Source organism: Prionailurus bengalensis, chromosome E4 (assembly GCF_016509475.1).
Source record: "Prionailurus bengalensis isolate Pbe53 chromosome E4, Fcat_Pben_1.1_paternal_pri, whole genome shotgun sequence".
NCBI lineage: Eukaryota > Metazoa > Chordata > Mammalia > Carnivora > Felidae > Prionailurus > Prionailurus bengalensis.
The window spans coordinates 60,162,734-60,176,902 of NC_057360.1; the positions used below are offsets into that span (position 1 = coordinate 60,162,734).

General features: G+C 52.7%; 1 long non-coding RNA gene across 1 annotated transcript; it reads left to right on the forward strand.

The window, feature by feature from the left end:
- The first annotated feature begins 2,980 nt into the window (after positions 1-2,980).
- LOC122475697 lies at positions 2,981-7,647 on the forward strand. Its single transcript, XR_006295283.1, has 2 exons — positions 2,981-5,507; positions 6,124-7,647. It is a non-coding gene; the product is annotated as an uncharacterized LOC122475697 (long non-coding RNA).
- Positions 7,648-14,169: the final 6,522 nt, after the last annotated feature.

A 14,169-nucleotide genomic window follows, 5' to 3' on the forward strand; every position in this document is an offset into this window, starting at 1 on the left:
AACTCACGAATAACTGAGTGATCAGTCTGATGGTGATAAATGCTATGAAGGAGAACTGGGGCAGCAGACGCCGAGTGAGGCTGGAAGCAGAGGGTGTTTGTTTATCTAGAGAGGGGCCAGGGACACCTTCTCTGATAAAGCAGTGACTGAACAGAAACCCAAAGAAGTGGAGACATGAGGCAGGAAGGTGTCCAGGAAATGAGCAAGACGGGCAGAAGGGAAGTAAGTGCAAAGGCCCTGAGGTGAGAGATCATGTTCAAGAACATACTGAAGGGACTAAGATGCTCGAGTTTTCAAAAGGCGGGGAGGGCTATGAAATGCTTACAAGGTCGGAGTTAAGCAGCTGGGGAAGAATGAATGTTCCAGATGACAATAAATCGCATATTTATGTTTATGTTTTAAAATATGCAGGACCAGGGGCGCCTGGGTGGCGTAGTCAGTTAAGCGTCCGACTTCAGCCAGGTCCGTGAGTTCGAGCCCCGCTTCGGGCTCTGGGCCGACGGCTCGGAGCCTGGAGCCTGTTTCCGATTCTGTGTCTCCCTCTCTCTCTGCCCCTCCCCCATTCATGCTCTGTCTCTCTCTGTCCCAAAAAATAAATAAACGTTGAAAAAAAATTAAAAAAAAAAATGCAGGACCAGAAAAAGGTTTTATCTCATTTGTCAAACCCGATTGATTTGAAGTGGCTGTTTGGAGCTCGCTGTGGAGCAGGAACTGGAATGGCGACTCAGCTGACCGCGGTGATCAGTTAGTTGTGTCGTCCATGGGAGCAAGTGTATGTGGGGGGAGGGGGGTCGGGTGGGATGGTGCGGAGGCCTCCTCTTTGCCATCCGGGAAGTCGGGTGGCTTCAGGAGAATGTGCCTCCCGGTTTCCAAGAGATCCCCTTGTCAGCGGACCCTGGCACGAGAGCTGGGAGATGCACCCCTAGTAATTCCTGCCTTTTCAGTCCTGACCATGCCCGCCCCGCCTCGATCCGACCTCCCCTCACGCTTGCACCCTGGGTGTTGACGGGTAGGGAAAAGCGGGTAGACAGAGGGAGGGCAGAGAGGTTCTCAAAAACTATTTGCATCCCCCGCAAAGTTTCTTGGGGGGAGGAGACCAAAGCAAGGAAGCTGAGTTCTTATAGTTCATTAGGAAACGAGGTGAATTCTTGAAAGCAGGAATCCGTATCTACGTCTGCTAGACACGGATTGTGTTTGCTCAGACACACACGTCTTCCGAACTCTGGTCTGCGGTCCCCAGAAGAGGCGAGCGCGGTTGACCAGTTCGCTTCTGGGGTCCTGGCATCCAGCAGCCTGAGGTCAGCTGGAGGAGTGGCCGGCAACGATCTGTCCAAAGTAGTTCGTTTCCGTGCCCTGGTTCCTAGGGCTGGTTTTCTTCCTCCGGGCCTCTACACCCAGGTGGTCTGAGAGTTGGAAGAGACCCCCCCCCCCCTTCCCCAGGCCCACCCTCCCCTCCAATACTCACAGTCACTTCCTCCAAGAGCTACGCCTGGTAGTTTGAGGAACCAAGGCTTCACTGGGTTAAGCAGGCAGCCTTCCGACTCAAAGGGGACGGAGGCGGGTCAAGCCGGGCAGCGGCCACATGAAGAAAGAGCTGGATATAAAAATCAGAGAGGGGGACGAGGGTGCTGACCTTGGCTTAGCCCCATAGGAATGTGGAAAGAGGACAGAAAGATGTAGGTAAAGTAAGTCTCCAACACGGCTGTGCACGCAGGTGGGCGTGGAGGCGGCGAATACGACCCTCGTGCCTTTCAGGCTCTGGCCACCAGGGGGCGCCCGAGGTCACGGCAACGGCCGGGTCCTGCCGGGTCTGGGTCCGTGGCATTCTGGGAAAGGAGGGCAGAGACTTTGTTAAAGGGAATCCCAGTAAAGTAACTGGGCCGAATCTGTGCTTCCCGGTGACGACGGGGACGAGGTTCTGTTTTCTAAACGCCGTGGCCAGCACTCTGTGTCATTCAGGGGGTCCTGAGGAGGCGCTGTTGGTCCGCCCAGGGTCCAGCTCCGTGTTGAGCAGAGAGACACACGTTGGACCATCAACCTTCTTTCTCCCTCCAACGTGCCCGCCCGCTTCTCGTCCCGCTCTGCCCCCTGCACGGGTCCAAATCCGCCGCCAGGCATTTTAATTTTTAAGGTGAGTTTTTCCCACTAGAAGATAATCTGTACTGGGATCCCATCGGCTGCACAATCAGCTCCCAACATGAAGGCGTCTTCTTTCTTCGCAGGGTGGACTTTCCTGAGTCCCTGAATGCCCTCAAGCATTTTTAAACAGCTCTGAGCAGGTAGGGCGTGCTGTGCTCCCTTCTCTTGTGCCCCACGTGGCTCCTCTTTTCCCAGGCATCTTGCTGTCTGGAAGGAATTTGTGTCTGAGGATTGTTCTCTGCCAGACCAGGCGCGATTGAGAAGATCTGCGAAGGGTCCGGCTCTCTCTCACCAGGCCACTGTGGGGCACTGGGTACTTTCATTTTCCCCGTTCCTTTGTCTGGACTGTGGGGTTGAGGGACTGGGTGAGAGGCCGCCTCCCCCACCCCCCCTCCCAGCAGGCACAAGTGTAGAGTGGCCCAGTGTCTTTACCTGTACGTGCGCGTGAGGCGTTTATAGACTTAATTTTCCAGGTCGGCTCTAGGAGCATCCGTAATCCAAGAATCTCTTGTTAGTTTTAGACCTGAGAAAAGTTGGGTATCACTTAGAGTCCAGTTGGGGAACAGAAGCCGCCCTAGTTACTTAAACAGTGAGAATTTAACATAAAGAATAGTTAACCAGGCATAACATTGCCAATTAGGTCGCTGAAAAGGCAGGAGGAGAACACTAGGTTTTCATAAACATAGTAAGGGGCGCCTGGGTGGCCCAGTTGGTTGAGCCTCGGACACTTGTTTCTGGCTCAGGTCATGATCTCACCGTTTGTGAGATCGAGCCCCGCATCGGGCTCTGTGCTGACAGTGCAGAGCCCGCTTGGGATCCTCTCTCTCCCTCTCTGTGCCCCTCCTCTGCTTGTGCATGTGTGTGCGTTCTCTCAAAATAAAATTAAATAAATGGATAGATAAATAAATAAATGTAGCCATCACAGGAGACCCTACCACCCATAGGACTTAGGGGGACCAAGGGCGGAAGATGGAATTTATAAAAATTAGGACCTTGGAGGATTGGCCTGGTGGACCTGGGGCTCAGAGCTCTGGAGATGGGACACGACCAGCTGGTGTTAGTGTCTCTGAAGCGGACACTGGGAGGATCGCTGTGTGGTGTTGGGGAGGACGTGGGCGGGCTGCACTTGCTATCGGGGGAAGGGACTGCTATCACCAGGGTGAGGGAACATTGCTGGGGCCTCAGTCAGAGCCACAGACAGAAGGGGAGCCCAATGAGGCAGACTTGTAGGAGGTAAATCCCTTCTTCCTCCATCTTCACCTAGCAGAGCCTCACATGGAATCATCTGGAAAAAACCAGAACTTCGGTGCGTGAAACCCTAGCCCCAGCATCGCAAGGGCGGTTTGAGAGCTGAGAGACCATAGGTAAAATCTGGCACAGAGTGCTTGACTGGAATGGCAGAGGGAGTCAGGGGCAGACAAGGACAAGTGAGAGACACCCAACCAGTTTTGTTGTTTTCTTTCTTTCTTTGTTTTTTATTGCTGATATTCAAGGCTAATAGGTTTGATGATCAACCACCAAGATGTCAGACTGGCTGCCTGGGGTTGGACACTTATGTGGTTCCTGCATGGTAAGAAGGCCCCATTCTTGACTACCGGTCTAGAGAGAAGGTTCTGTGGAGGCTGGCGAGGCACAGACGTCTCTGGGGCTGCTCCCCTAACTTGGGAAGGCCATCAGCCTAACTGCAAACAGGAGAGCTGCCGCCCCCTTGTGGACACCTGCGGTTCTGCAGGAGGGTAATGTGACCTTGCAGTTGGCTGGACTTCACCTGCTCACCTTGAACTCCAGGAATGACATGGGAATTGGCTAGGAAAAGTCAGTTTGATCCTCTGATGTCCATGAGGGAGCTGTCAGCACTGGTTCATGATGATGATGCCTTTCTTCAAAAGGGATGAAAGTCTCAACCACTTTCAATCTGATCTGATCCACTGCTCAAAAGAACCTCATGGCCTCCCTGGCCAGCTATAGACACCCCAACACCCTAAAAGACAAGCCCATCTCATCTAGACATCTGCTGTGGGTCTTGCCGTGTCCTTTCAAGCAGGGCTGGGGCAGACTTTTTCTGTAAGGGACCCAGAGAGTAGATCCTTGAGGTTTGCAACCGTACTGTGTCTGTCTCAATGATCCACTCTGCCATCGTGGCCGTGGATGGTACCGGAACAGAAGAGCAGACTGTGTTCAGATACAACTTTATTAGCGACACTGACATTTAAATTTCACATGACCGTCGCCTCTCGTGAAATGTTATTCTCTTTTGATTTTATGAGATCGTTTAAAAATGCGAAAATCATTCTTAGGTTGCAAGCCTTCCAAAAACAGGCAGTGGGTTGGACTGGGCCCGTGGCTAAAACTGATCGACCCTTGATATACAGCCTTCAACAGTTTGGGTCCTTAGGTGGTGCCATTGTGAGCTCAAATCATTGAAGCGGCTTCTGCTCACCTTATTACAATTCCCGGAAAGTACTCGTGTACCTGCAGGATCCGGCCCCTGGGATCCCACAGGCCGTGGGGCCAGCCAGGTTTGAGGGGGCTTCTGTGGGAGAAACTCTGGCTGTAAATGCTACCTCTTTTTCTAGCGAGACGGGGAAGCTTGTTCTCGCTTACGTGCGTGGTGCTGGGTTCCGACAAACTGGGGTGTTGATCTGAACCTAATACATAGTTTGAACAGTAGTGTACTATTCACTGATCATTCCATCACTGATAAGAGGAATCACTCCAGATATCTTTAAGCAACACCCCTCCCTCAATGCGCTGAAAATATGATGGGTTTAACGACAATGTGATGCTTACATGGTTTCCCCAGGAACTCAGTCTTTTGAAAAAGCAAGGGGCGGTGTGCTTTAACTTACATTCAGTGTGTGGTTTCTTTTGTCTCTGGGATATTTAAGTTGGAGACTCAAATGGAGACAGGATACATATGAGAAACTCGGAAGGGTTTTAAAGGGCTTTGTGGGAAAAAAAAGTTTAGAGCAGTGTTACCTTTTGGGTTACAAAGTGGGGAGTGGATCTACAGTTGTGTTTTCTTTGGTGTACGGAAGGAGGTTCTGGAAGGAAAGCAAGAACTGAATACCTAGTAGATGTTGGGGAGAATTGGAGGGTGCGGGGAGACACCTGACTGCACCTGTCCTTGTTCCCTGGATTGTGAGCCTTAGCAGCATCTGCCTTTTCCTTCTTCCCTCCCCACCTGTCAGCAGGACCCAGCTCTGCCAGCCTTTGAGGACACAAGGCTCCATAAGACACAGATGTGTGTGCTTCCAGTGAAGGAGGCAGGCATCGAAAGAAAAACTGGTGATATCAAGTGATAAATGCTAAACAGCCCGTGAAGGGACCCAGAGGAAGTGCTAATTACCTGTCTAGGAGCAGAAGAGGTAGGTATTCAACGGGCCAGAGGAGGAAGGGAAGGGGACTCCTGGCTGAGGACACAGTCTGTGCCCAAGCGCAGGGGCGCGCCTGCAGGATCTGGGCAAGGTCGGGGTGACTTCTAGGGGCAGGGGTCGTGTGTGGTGTTGAGTGGGCGAGGACGGAGAAGAGGAGGGGAGTGGGGGAGATGAGGCCTGGAAAGTCAGTTGGGGACGGTGTGTGAGGAGGGGTAAGAGGGGTCGCTCAGAGGACTCATGGCAAGGACAGCATGGGGACAGTGGAGGCTACAGGCTGGAGGCACCTTGGCTGGGAAATGGGGGCTGGACTAGGCGTGCCCAGAGTCCCTCGCAGGGCTGACGTTTTAGCAACTAGATCAGTGTTTGTTCTCTTTATGAAATCGGTGGACCCACCCCCCTGAGGCTCAGCCAGGTACACGCGGAGGCCTCTCCTGGAGGTTCTGCCTCCAGGAGGTGAGCCGTGCTCTGCCCTGTTGTCCGGGGGAGAAGCCACTGCCTGGGCCTGGGAGTGAGTCAGTGGCGAAGCCAAAGCCCGCTACCCAGTGGGAAGAAAGATGAGTCGCTAAAGAAACTGATGGATGTGTTCCTGCCTCCCCGCCCTGCCCAGATGTTCCGGGAGACTCTGGCTGAACCCTGGGGCACACCCACTGGGGCACACCCATCATGTTCCTGGCAGGCGTCGCAGGCCGGAGTGCTTCGCTACCTGGCTCTTAGCTGCTGCTGGCACAGAACCAGGACAGGATGGCTCAGTCCTTGCGAGGACTCCACGCTGCCCGGAACGGGCAAGACACCTCAAGCGGGTGCCCTGCTGTCACCGGCAGGATCCGAGGCAAAGATTTAGTCACTGAAACTTGGCAGCTCCAGGGCTGGGGCAGAGTATTTTTCAGGCTGATGTTCAGGGCGGATCTCTCTACTTGCAGATGAAATCAGTGAGATAATGAATGTGAAAACACTGTGAAAAGCCACCAAACTTCTGGGACCCCATCCTGCTGCTGTTCCCTCTTCTGTTCCGGGGCCACCATTCCCCCAAGCTTCTTTGATTCCTCTCCTCCTTCTGTTGCCCTCTCCTCACAATCTGGAACTTTGTTGACTCGATTTCTGAGAGGTCGTTCACATTCATCCCCCTCGATGTCATTTCTGCTGTCCCTGCCCTGGTCCAGGCCCTGGATTTCTTGCTTATACTAGAGTGATAAAGTTTATCTGTTCTACTGCCTCCTTCTCCTTTTGAATTATCAGCCCCGCTGCTACCAGACCATCTTGTCGACTCAGACCGTATTCCTGATTATTTTACTCTCGTCCAAAACGTTCAAAGGCGGCCAGTGGCCTACAGAGTGATAAACTCTGAGGTCCAGTGTTCAAACCTCCCGGCTGGCCTACTTCCCTACGTTCGTAGAGATCGTCCAGCTTTTCGCCGTTCACGCTTTCACCCGAGCCCTGCAATCTGCCTGGAACGCGATCACTTTCAAAAGCCTCCTGACAAGTTTTTTTTTTTCCCTCCATTATTCAAGGTGCAAAGAGGGTGGTAGATAAATCATGTACAGGATAAGAAAGGTGGGAATGATTATACTTTAGATGCATCGAAGAATTTTTTTTTTTTTTTTTTTACTGATCTCATTAATGGATTCATTTTGTGCAGGACACTGTGCTGGGGATGGGGGCGGAAAGGTTCACCGTGTATGCACTTGGGCAAAGGCATCTAGAGCTATGAGGACTAAGGATACACTTTCTCTTTTGCTTCCTCAGACAAAGCCACGGTTGCAACGCCAGCACTCATGCAAAAATATCTGTGGGGTGGCGGTATCCCTTTTTGCTCTGGCTACTAGGAAGCCCAAAGGCAAATCTCACTCCCAATCACAGTATTCATTGGCTTATTCAAAAATTCACACATAACAGGTGCCAAGTAGGTATTCAGAGCTATGTTAGATCCAACTATGGGGAGCAAGGCAATACACATAATTTCTGCCCCCAGGAGGCCACTGTTCATTCTTACAGTTAGCACATCTTCATCTCTGTTTCCTCTCCTCCTGATTTTGGAGTTTGTTGAACTTCTCTTTAGTTTTATGTGAGCTGAAATTATTTTCGGAAGAGGAGAAATACAGTCAGTATATAAAAGTAAAACTGTTCCAACGCTGTTAACGAGCTCTCCGATTTGATCTCTGCCTTCATGGATTCGATGTTTGTTCTTTTGTTGTGGGGTCTCTCCACAGGCCAGCTGGTCATGTCAATATAACTGACACAAAGTTTGATGTGATCATAGCAATCTTGTAGGGCCTTGCTCTTCTGTCTCCTCTTGTAAACTCAGGGTGACACTTAACATTCTATCACAATTAAAATATTGTCCCCAAGTTATTTTGGGGGATGATTTCCTCTTCTGTTCCCAGTGTATAATTTTAATTAAAAAAAAAAAAAAACATATTACAGGGGCACCTGGGTGGCTCAGTCAGTTAAGCGTCTGACTTCGGCTCAGGTCATGATCTCGCGGTTCGTGGGTTCAAGTCCCATGTCAGGCTCTGTGCTGACAGCTCAGAGCCTGGAGCCTGCTTCTAACTCTGTGTCTCCCTCTCTCTCTCTGCCCCTCCCCCACTTGCACACTGTCTCTCTTTCTCTCTCTCTCTCTCTTAAAAATAAACACTAAAAAAATTAAAAGAAAAACCCTATTACAATACTGATAATACTCGTATGTCACCTCAAATCCTTTTTAGAAACTAGGTGGGGCATATTACGTAAATAAATTGACATTTGATAAACGTGGGCTAGCCATCGGCAGAAATGGGAGTGTGGGGTAGGGACGAGGGCTGTCCTCTCAGCAGCCACTCTGGTTTAATGTACTTGGTGGGCAGAGATGCACACGAGGCCCCTTCCTTCCCGAAAACGCCCGGAAGTAGCTGGGGTCTTTGCCACTGAGTTGGTAGAAGCCGTCTCTGCACCTGCTCAGCACAGAGGCCGCTCTCTGTGCTGTGAGGTGTCTGCCTGTGGGCCACGTTCTGAGCCGCTGAACCCCAGCACTGGGTGCCTCAGTGCTGCAGAGAGCTGTAGTCAGGCCTCCAAGGGCTCCACCAGACATTGTGTTCAGGGACTTCTGCCTAAATCCACTGACACATTTGTTACATAGCAACTGCGGTGTGGTGGGCATAGGAGTCAGTGAAGCAGGCTCAGGATTTCAGCAGACCTCACGTCTTCCAGATCTCTCTCCGTGCTGGGGCCTGGGGAGTTCACTCCTCGTGACCGTGACCGCTCCCCCTTCCCATTGTTGCCAGGCTCCCGGTATTCGGTGCGAAGTATCACATGTAGATGTCAAAGATGGGGCTTGTCAGGGCCCACAGGTGAGAAGCTTGTGCAGGAAGCCTGCCATCTGGGGACTTGTTACCGAGCACGTGGGGTTTTCTTCCGAGAGACATCCCTCCTCAGGTTGGAGGTTGAATCACGAGCCAGATTCCCCCTGAACCTCACTCAGCACCAAAGGTGGTCTTCGATTCAGTTCAGCTCCGTTTAATTCAAGGCACGTTCTCTGGACACTTGTGCCCAAATGCGAGGTCCTGGGGCCACACACCAAAGTACAACGTGGTTCTACAGGTGCCTGTTGTCTGATGGTGAGGTTGGCGGTGACGAGGATGGTGATAACAGCTCCTAGACCTCCTACTGGGTGCCTGTTCCCATACTAGGTATGTCGTGTTATTTCACTTAACATGCACAAATGCCGCCCCCAGTTATTCCCTTGATTCATTAAATGAGGAAACCGAGGCTTGAAGGGATGGCGGGACGTACCCAAGGCCATCATAAGTGGTGGAGTCACTGATCAGTCCCAGGTCTGTGAGACCCCAGGGCCCCATCTTCTCACTGCTCAGCAATGCCACCCTCCCAGTCACAGGGCACAGCCTATCCGGGGCACCGAGACCCTCAATTACCCTGTCTAGCAACAGGTGCCATTGCTAGACATGTGAACTCCGTCCGAATGCTGGCCTGACTCCTGTTAGCTCATGAGATGACGGCAAAGCCCTTGAGGAACTATATCTGCTCGTTCATGGGGAGGCTAGCTGGGGCCGTAAAGGATATTTGAACATTAAGTAAACCAGACAGATTATTAGGTGTTTCGTATCCGTCCCTTCTATTAACTCTTGAAGAATATTATTCTTTTCCTTGTACAGATAAAGACACTGGAACAGGGAGGAGTTGACGGACCTAAGCTTTAACAGTTTACAAATGTCGCAGCTAGGGGGCGCCAGGGTGGCTGTTGGTGAAGCATCCCCGGTTTCAGCTCAGGTCATGATTTCACGGTTCATGGGTTCGAGCCCCGTATCCGGCTCTGCACTGACAGCTCGGAGCCTGCTTGGGATTTTCTCTCTCTCTCCCTCTCTCTCTGCCCCTCCCCTACTTGCTCTTGCTTTCTCCCTCCCTCTCCCCCTCTCAAAATAAATAAGCTTAAAAAAAAAAAAGAAACAAATGTCACAGCTGGGATTTGAACTCACACCTTGGTGTTTCTCAAGCCAGGCATGTTCTTTCTAGCACACCCAGTTATGCCCTGGGGTGGACTAAAACTTAAGAGCACTCTCTGTTTAGTCAACAGACATTCGCTGGGGCTCTGGCTCATGGAACGCATGGTGCTGGGCACAGGAGAAACACAGATGGGTCTGACCTGGGTCCTTCTCTGAAGGACCACACAGTCCAACAGCGAGATGGACTGGGCCACGTAAAGGATTCTAGACAAGATCCAAAGAATGCGGGGCCGTAAATGGTGCCTTTGTTAGCTGACTCCCCCCCCCATTCCAGCAGCTGGTTTGGGATGGCCTCCGCCCCAGAAAGTTCCGAGGCACCCGGTACCCCGGTTCCGGAACGTGAGTGCGGGACCAGGGGGAGTCCTGGGGAAAGAGTCCAGGGGTCAGCAGAGTTCGCAGCCCCAGTGCCCCCCACCGCCCTGGTCTCTGGCCGCCCCCCCCCCCAGAAGACGGCCTTCTCTGTCTAGGCAGCAATGTGTCTGCTTTTCATCCTCTCGCTGGAAACACACTTTGACATTTTTTAACAAATAACACAATTTTCCCTTTGTGTTTCCCTTAATAAGACACAGGAATGAGAGCAAGAAAAGGAAAGTAAAAAAACGTGTTCCTGTCATCTCCACTCTGCACCAGGACGTCCTTCCTCCCGCGCTGTCTCCCTCCCACTGCGCTGCGAGGTAGCCCCCGCCTCCCCTGTCCTCACTCCTCTCCCCAAACCCCAGCCACGAGCGGTTCATGAGTCTGGGGGTGGTGCTTCTGTGTTTCCGGCCGAAGGAAGGGGAGCTCCACGGTCAGTCTGCCTGTCTCACCCCATCTTCTACACATTGCTACTTGGCTGAGGACAGGTGGGGGCAGAGAATTGGGACAGGCCCAGGGGCACCTCCTCCATGAAGCACCCCCAGGTTACAGGGATCCTGTGCACCCTCTTGGGGCCCCTTATTCACTGTTGCTTTTTATTCGTTGCCCGTGGTGCGCCTTCCTCCAACGACTGCAGCTTCCAGACCAGACTGGCCAGGGCCCTGCATTTCCCCCGCTCAAAGCAAAGTACTAGGCTTAAGACACAGTCCCTGGATCTCTTGGAATCTGCTTGAAGTTGCAAGATTCCTGATGTTTGGAACAGCTGCCTATCTCTCAACGGGGATAAATGTTAAGTTTCCACACTTGGGGCCAAACACCAATCGTACAATTTGCAGTTCGGGGGAGATGTGGCCTACCAGCAGCTTGCGTGGAAGAGGACTGAGGAGGTTTTGTTAATAACGTACGCGGTCTGAGTCAACGGCGGCCACTGAAAAGGCTAACGCCAAATCAGGCCGCGTCAACGGGTATTTTATGGCCACAGGAAGGAGAGGAGGCCCTGAAGCCACGGTCACTGCAAAGCTGCAACAGGTCTGGAGAGAGAGACTGGAGTAGGTTCAGAAACAAAGTGAATAGGACAGAGCAGGCAGCTCTTCGAGGTAGAATTCGACATCACGAAGGGCCAAGCCCCAAGCAGTCAATGGACCAGATGTGGCTGGCTAGGGAAATGAATTTGGACCCGATATAAACTTAACACTTGGACCAGATGAGCTTGAAGGTCACTTCCACCTTTAAAAGTCAGTAGTTTGGGGTGTCTCTTCTAAAGCCCGATTACGTCCTTTCCACAACCGCTCAGAACACAATATTTCTGACGAAAGGGACAATATGGCTGGTTCTTCATAAAGAGCTTCTGGACAGTGGCTTTGTGGCATCTTCTGTCATCAGAAAGGTGAAATGATAGCATTTGAGTTTAAAATGAAAAACCATGTGGCATGGTCAGGAGAATCTGTCAGGGGAAAGCTGCCTGTCTACCTACCCACCATGTCACTGAGCTGGCCCAGGCCATTGTGAAATGATAATGGGGCAGGGGCGGGATTCACTGAGCGAGGTAAAATAAAGCATAAAAGAGAAAACCCCAAATAAACAAGGTATATCTTTAGTGCTTTGGACACTTAGCTACCTCAGCGTCTACACCTGGACACATTCTGCAAAACATGTGACGAGGAGCTGTTCTACAGCCCACCCCATTGTCCACAGTCAGTGTGGTTGCACAGACTTCAGACGGCGAAGGCCTCTCAGACCATTGCATATGGCACCTTCGTCGCAGAGAGGAAGTACAGTCGCACAGGGAGGTGAACGTGGCCCAGCTGAGCTGGGAAATGGAAGTGAGGTCCCTGGATTCCTGACCCCCATGTGCCTTCACCTTTCCTCGCTCCCCCCACACAGCGAGCAGGACACTCATCCATCAGTGAAGTAAATGGCATCTGTTAATCACATGTATGTGCCGGGCTTTGCGCTACAGCTTGTAATGTGATTATGACACACAGTCTCCATTGGGAAGGTACCCAGGAGCCCAAGAGCTGGGGAAAGACGTTCCTACTGAACGTTTGTGAGCGTTCTGTACCCATCACGCTGCCTGCCTTCCCGAGATGCAAAGACCATTTGAGGGATTTGGGTCCCGGGTCAGATGGGACCCCACACACTTTCAGGATATTCTCTAAAAGGAATATTCTTACCACTAGTTAAACATATTTCATGCACTCAAGACCTTTAGCGAAAGCAAAATTCGGTCGGGCATTTAAAACTATTCCCTATGATTGTATTTGCCCGACTCCATTTTTTTTTTCCTTGCCTGACTTCTATTTTATACATTATCCTAAGGATACTTGTAATCCATATTATTTTCCCACAGTCTACCGGGGGTGGCAGAGAGGACAAAGGACAGGTGTCAGGGGGCATGCCACTAGCCATCTGGGCAACATCAGAGAAATCTCCCAGCCCTACTAAGCCCCAAAGATTCGTCAGAAACAGTGGCTAAAACTGTGTTCTGCCTACCCCACAGGTTTGTTGTAAAGACCAAGCAAAATCATGTAGGGTGAAAGTATCCTGGAAAGTCTAAAGCAGCATTCAGATGTAAAGTATTAAACTCTCTGCCCTTTTCCCTTGTTTCCCTGAAGTCACATTCAGTGTTTGGCTTGGGTCTGCTGGCAGAAAGCACTTACAATGGCGAATGGGGTCAAGGCTTCCGAGCACATCCGAACAAGAGCTGCCAACACTATTTCTTTAAAAATAAGGAAGTGGTCCCGTCCTTGGAGAAGGGAATAGAGAGCGCTTGCAATGTGGCATCTCGCCTGCTCCCAGTTCACTGTGCCAAAGCGCCTGGCAAGTCCAATCTAGTTCCCTTCGGCCCAGGAATTGAGGGGGCCCCCAGAGAATCCCGCGGAACTGACCGTGCGTGGGGGGACTTACTCTGTGCTATTTTCCTCACCTGTGATATTGGGATAACCATTGTCTCCCCCCCCCCCCCATAGGGGCTGCTGTAAAGATTCAACGAGTTAACTGTGCGACCAAACCCTGCACGAAATAAAATGTTCGATAAATGTTAGCCTGCGTTGTGATGTATTTATGGAGTATCCACTTGGGGCCGGGCCCCGTGCTGACCTCCTGGACTCCACACACGGTTAAGACCCCGTTGCTGCTCCTGGAGGGGCCAGAGGTCTACCGCTGGAAGCTAAGCTTAGGGGGTGTAGTGACTTGACATCGCCCCCCAGGACTTCTCGCCCCGAAGAATGCCCCCTTAGCCGGCTTCCTGCTCAGCGCCTGGGGTGGGGGGACCCCACCTCGTCTCTACCAGGAGCCCGATTCAAGCCCGGACCGTGCGTGGGTCCTATAGCATCTGCAACCCCCCACCCCCTCCCCTCCGCCAATGGGTTTCCATCTGAAACGGTCAACGGGGTGGGAGCCCAGCGGAAGTCGGGAACTTTGCGGGAGCCCCCGCCGACGGGGAAGGGGACGGAGGAGCTCGGCGCCGCAGGGGCCGCCCCCCCACCCCCCTCGAGCAACCTCGCGCCGCAGCTTGCCCGCGCTTCCGACGGCGCGGGGAGGGCCGCGGTGCCGCGGTGGCCGGCGGAGGTGGAGGGCGGCCGGGGACGCCGCGCGCGAGCGCTGCGGAGCCGGGGGGCGCGGGGGCCGGGAGGGAGCCCCTGCACGTGGAGGGGAGGAACCTTGGCGTGCCTGCGGGGCGGCCGCGGCGAGCTGGGCCGCGCAGCCCGGCCGGGGAAGGGAGCTCGGCGGCCGCTCCGGGGGCGCGCTCGCAGCCCGCCTCCCCGCGCACCCCACCCCTTCCCTCCGCCGCGCGCCGCGCCGAA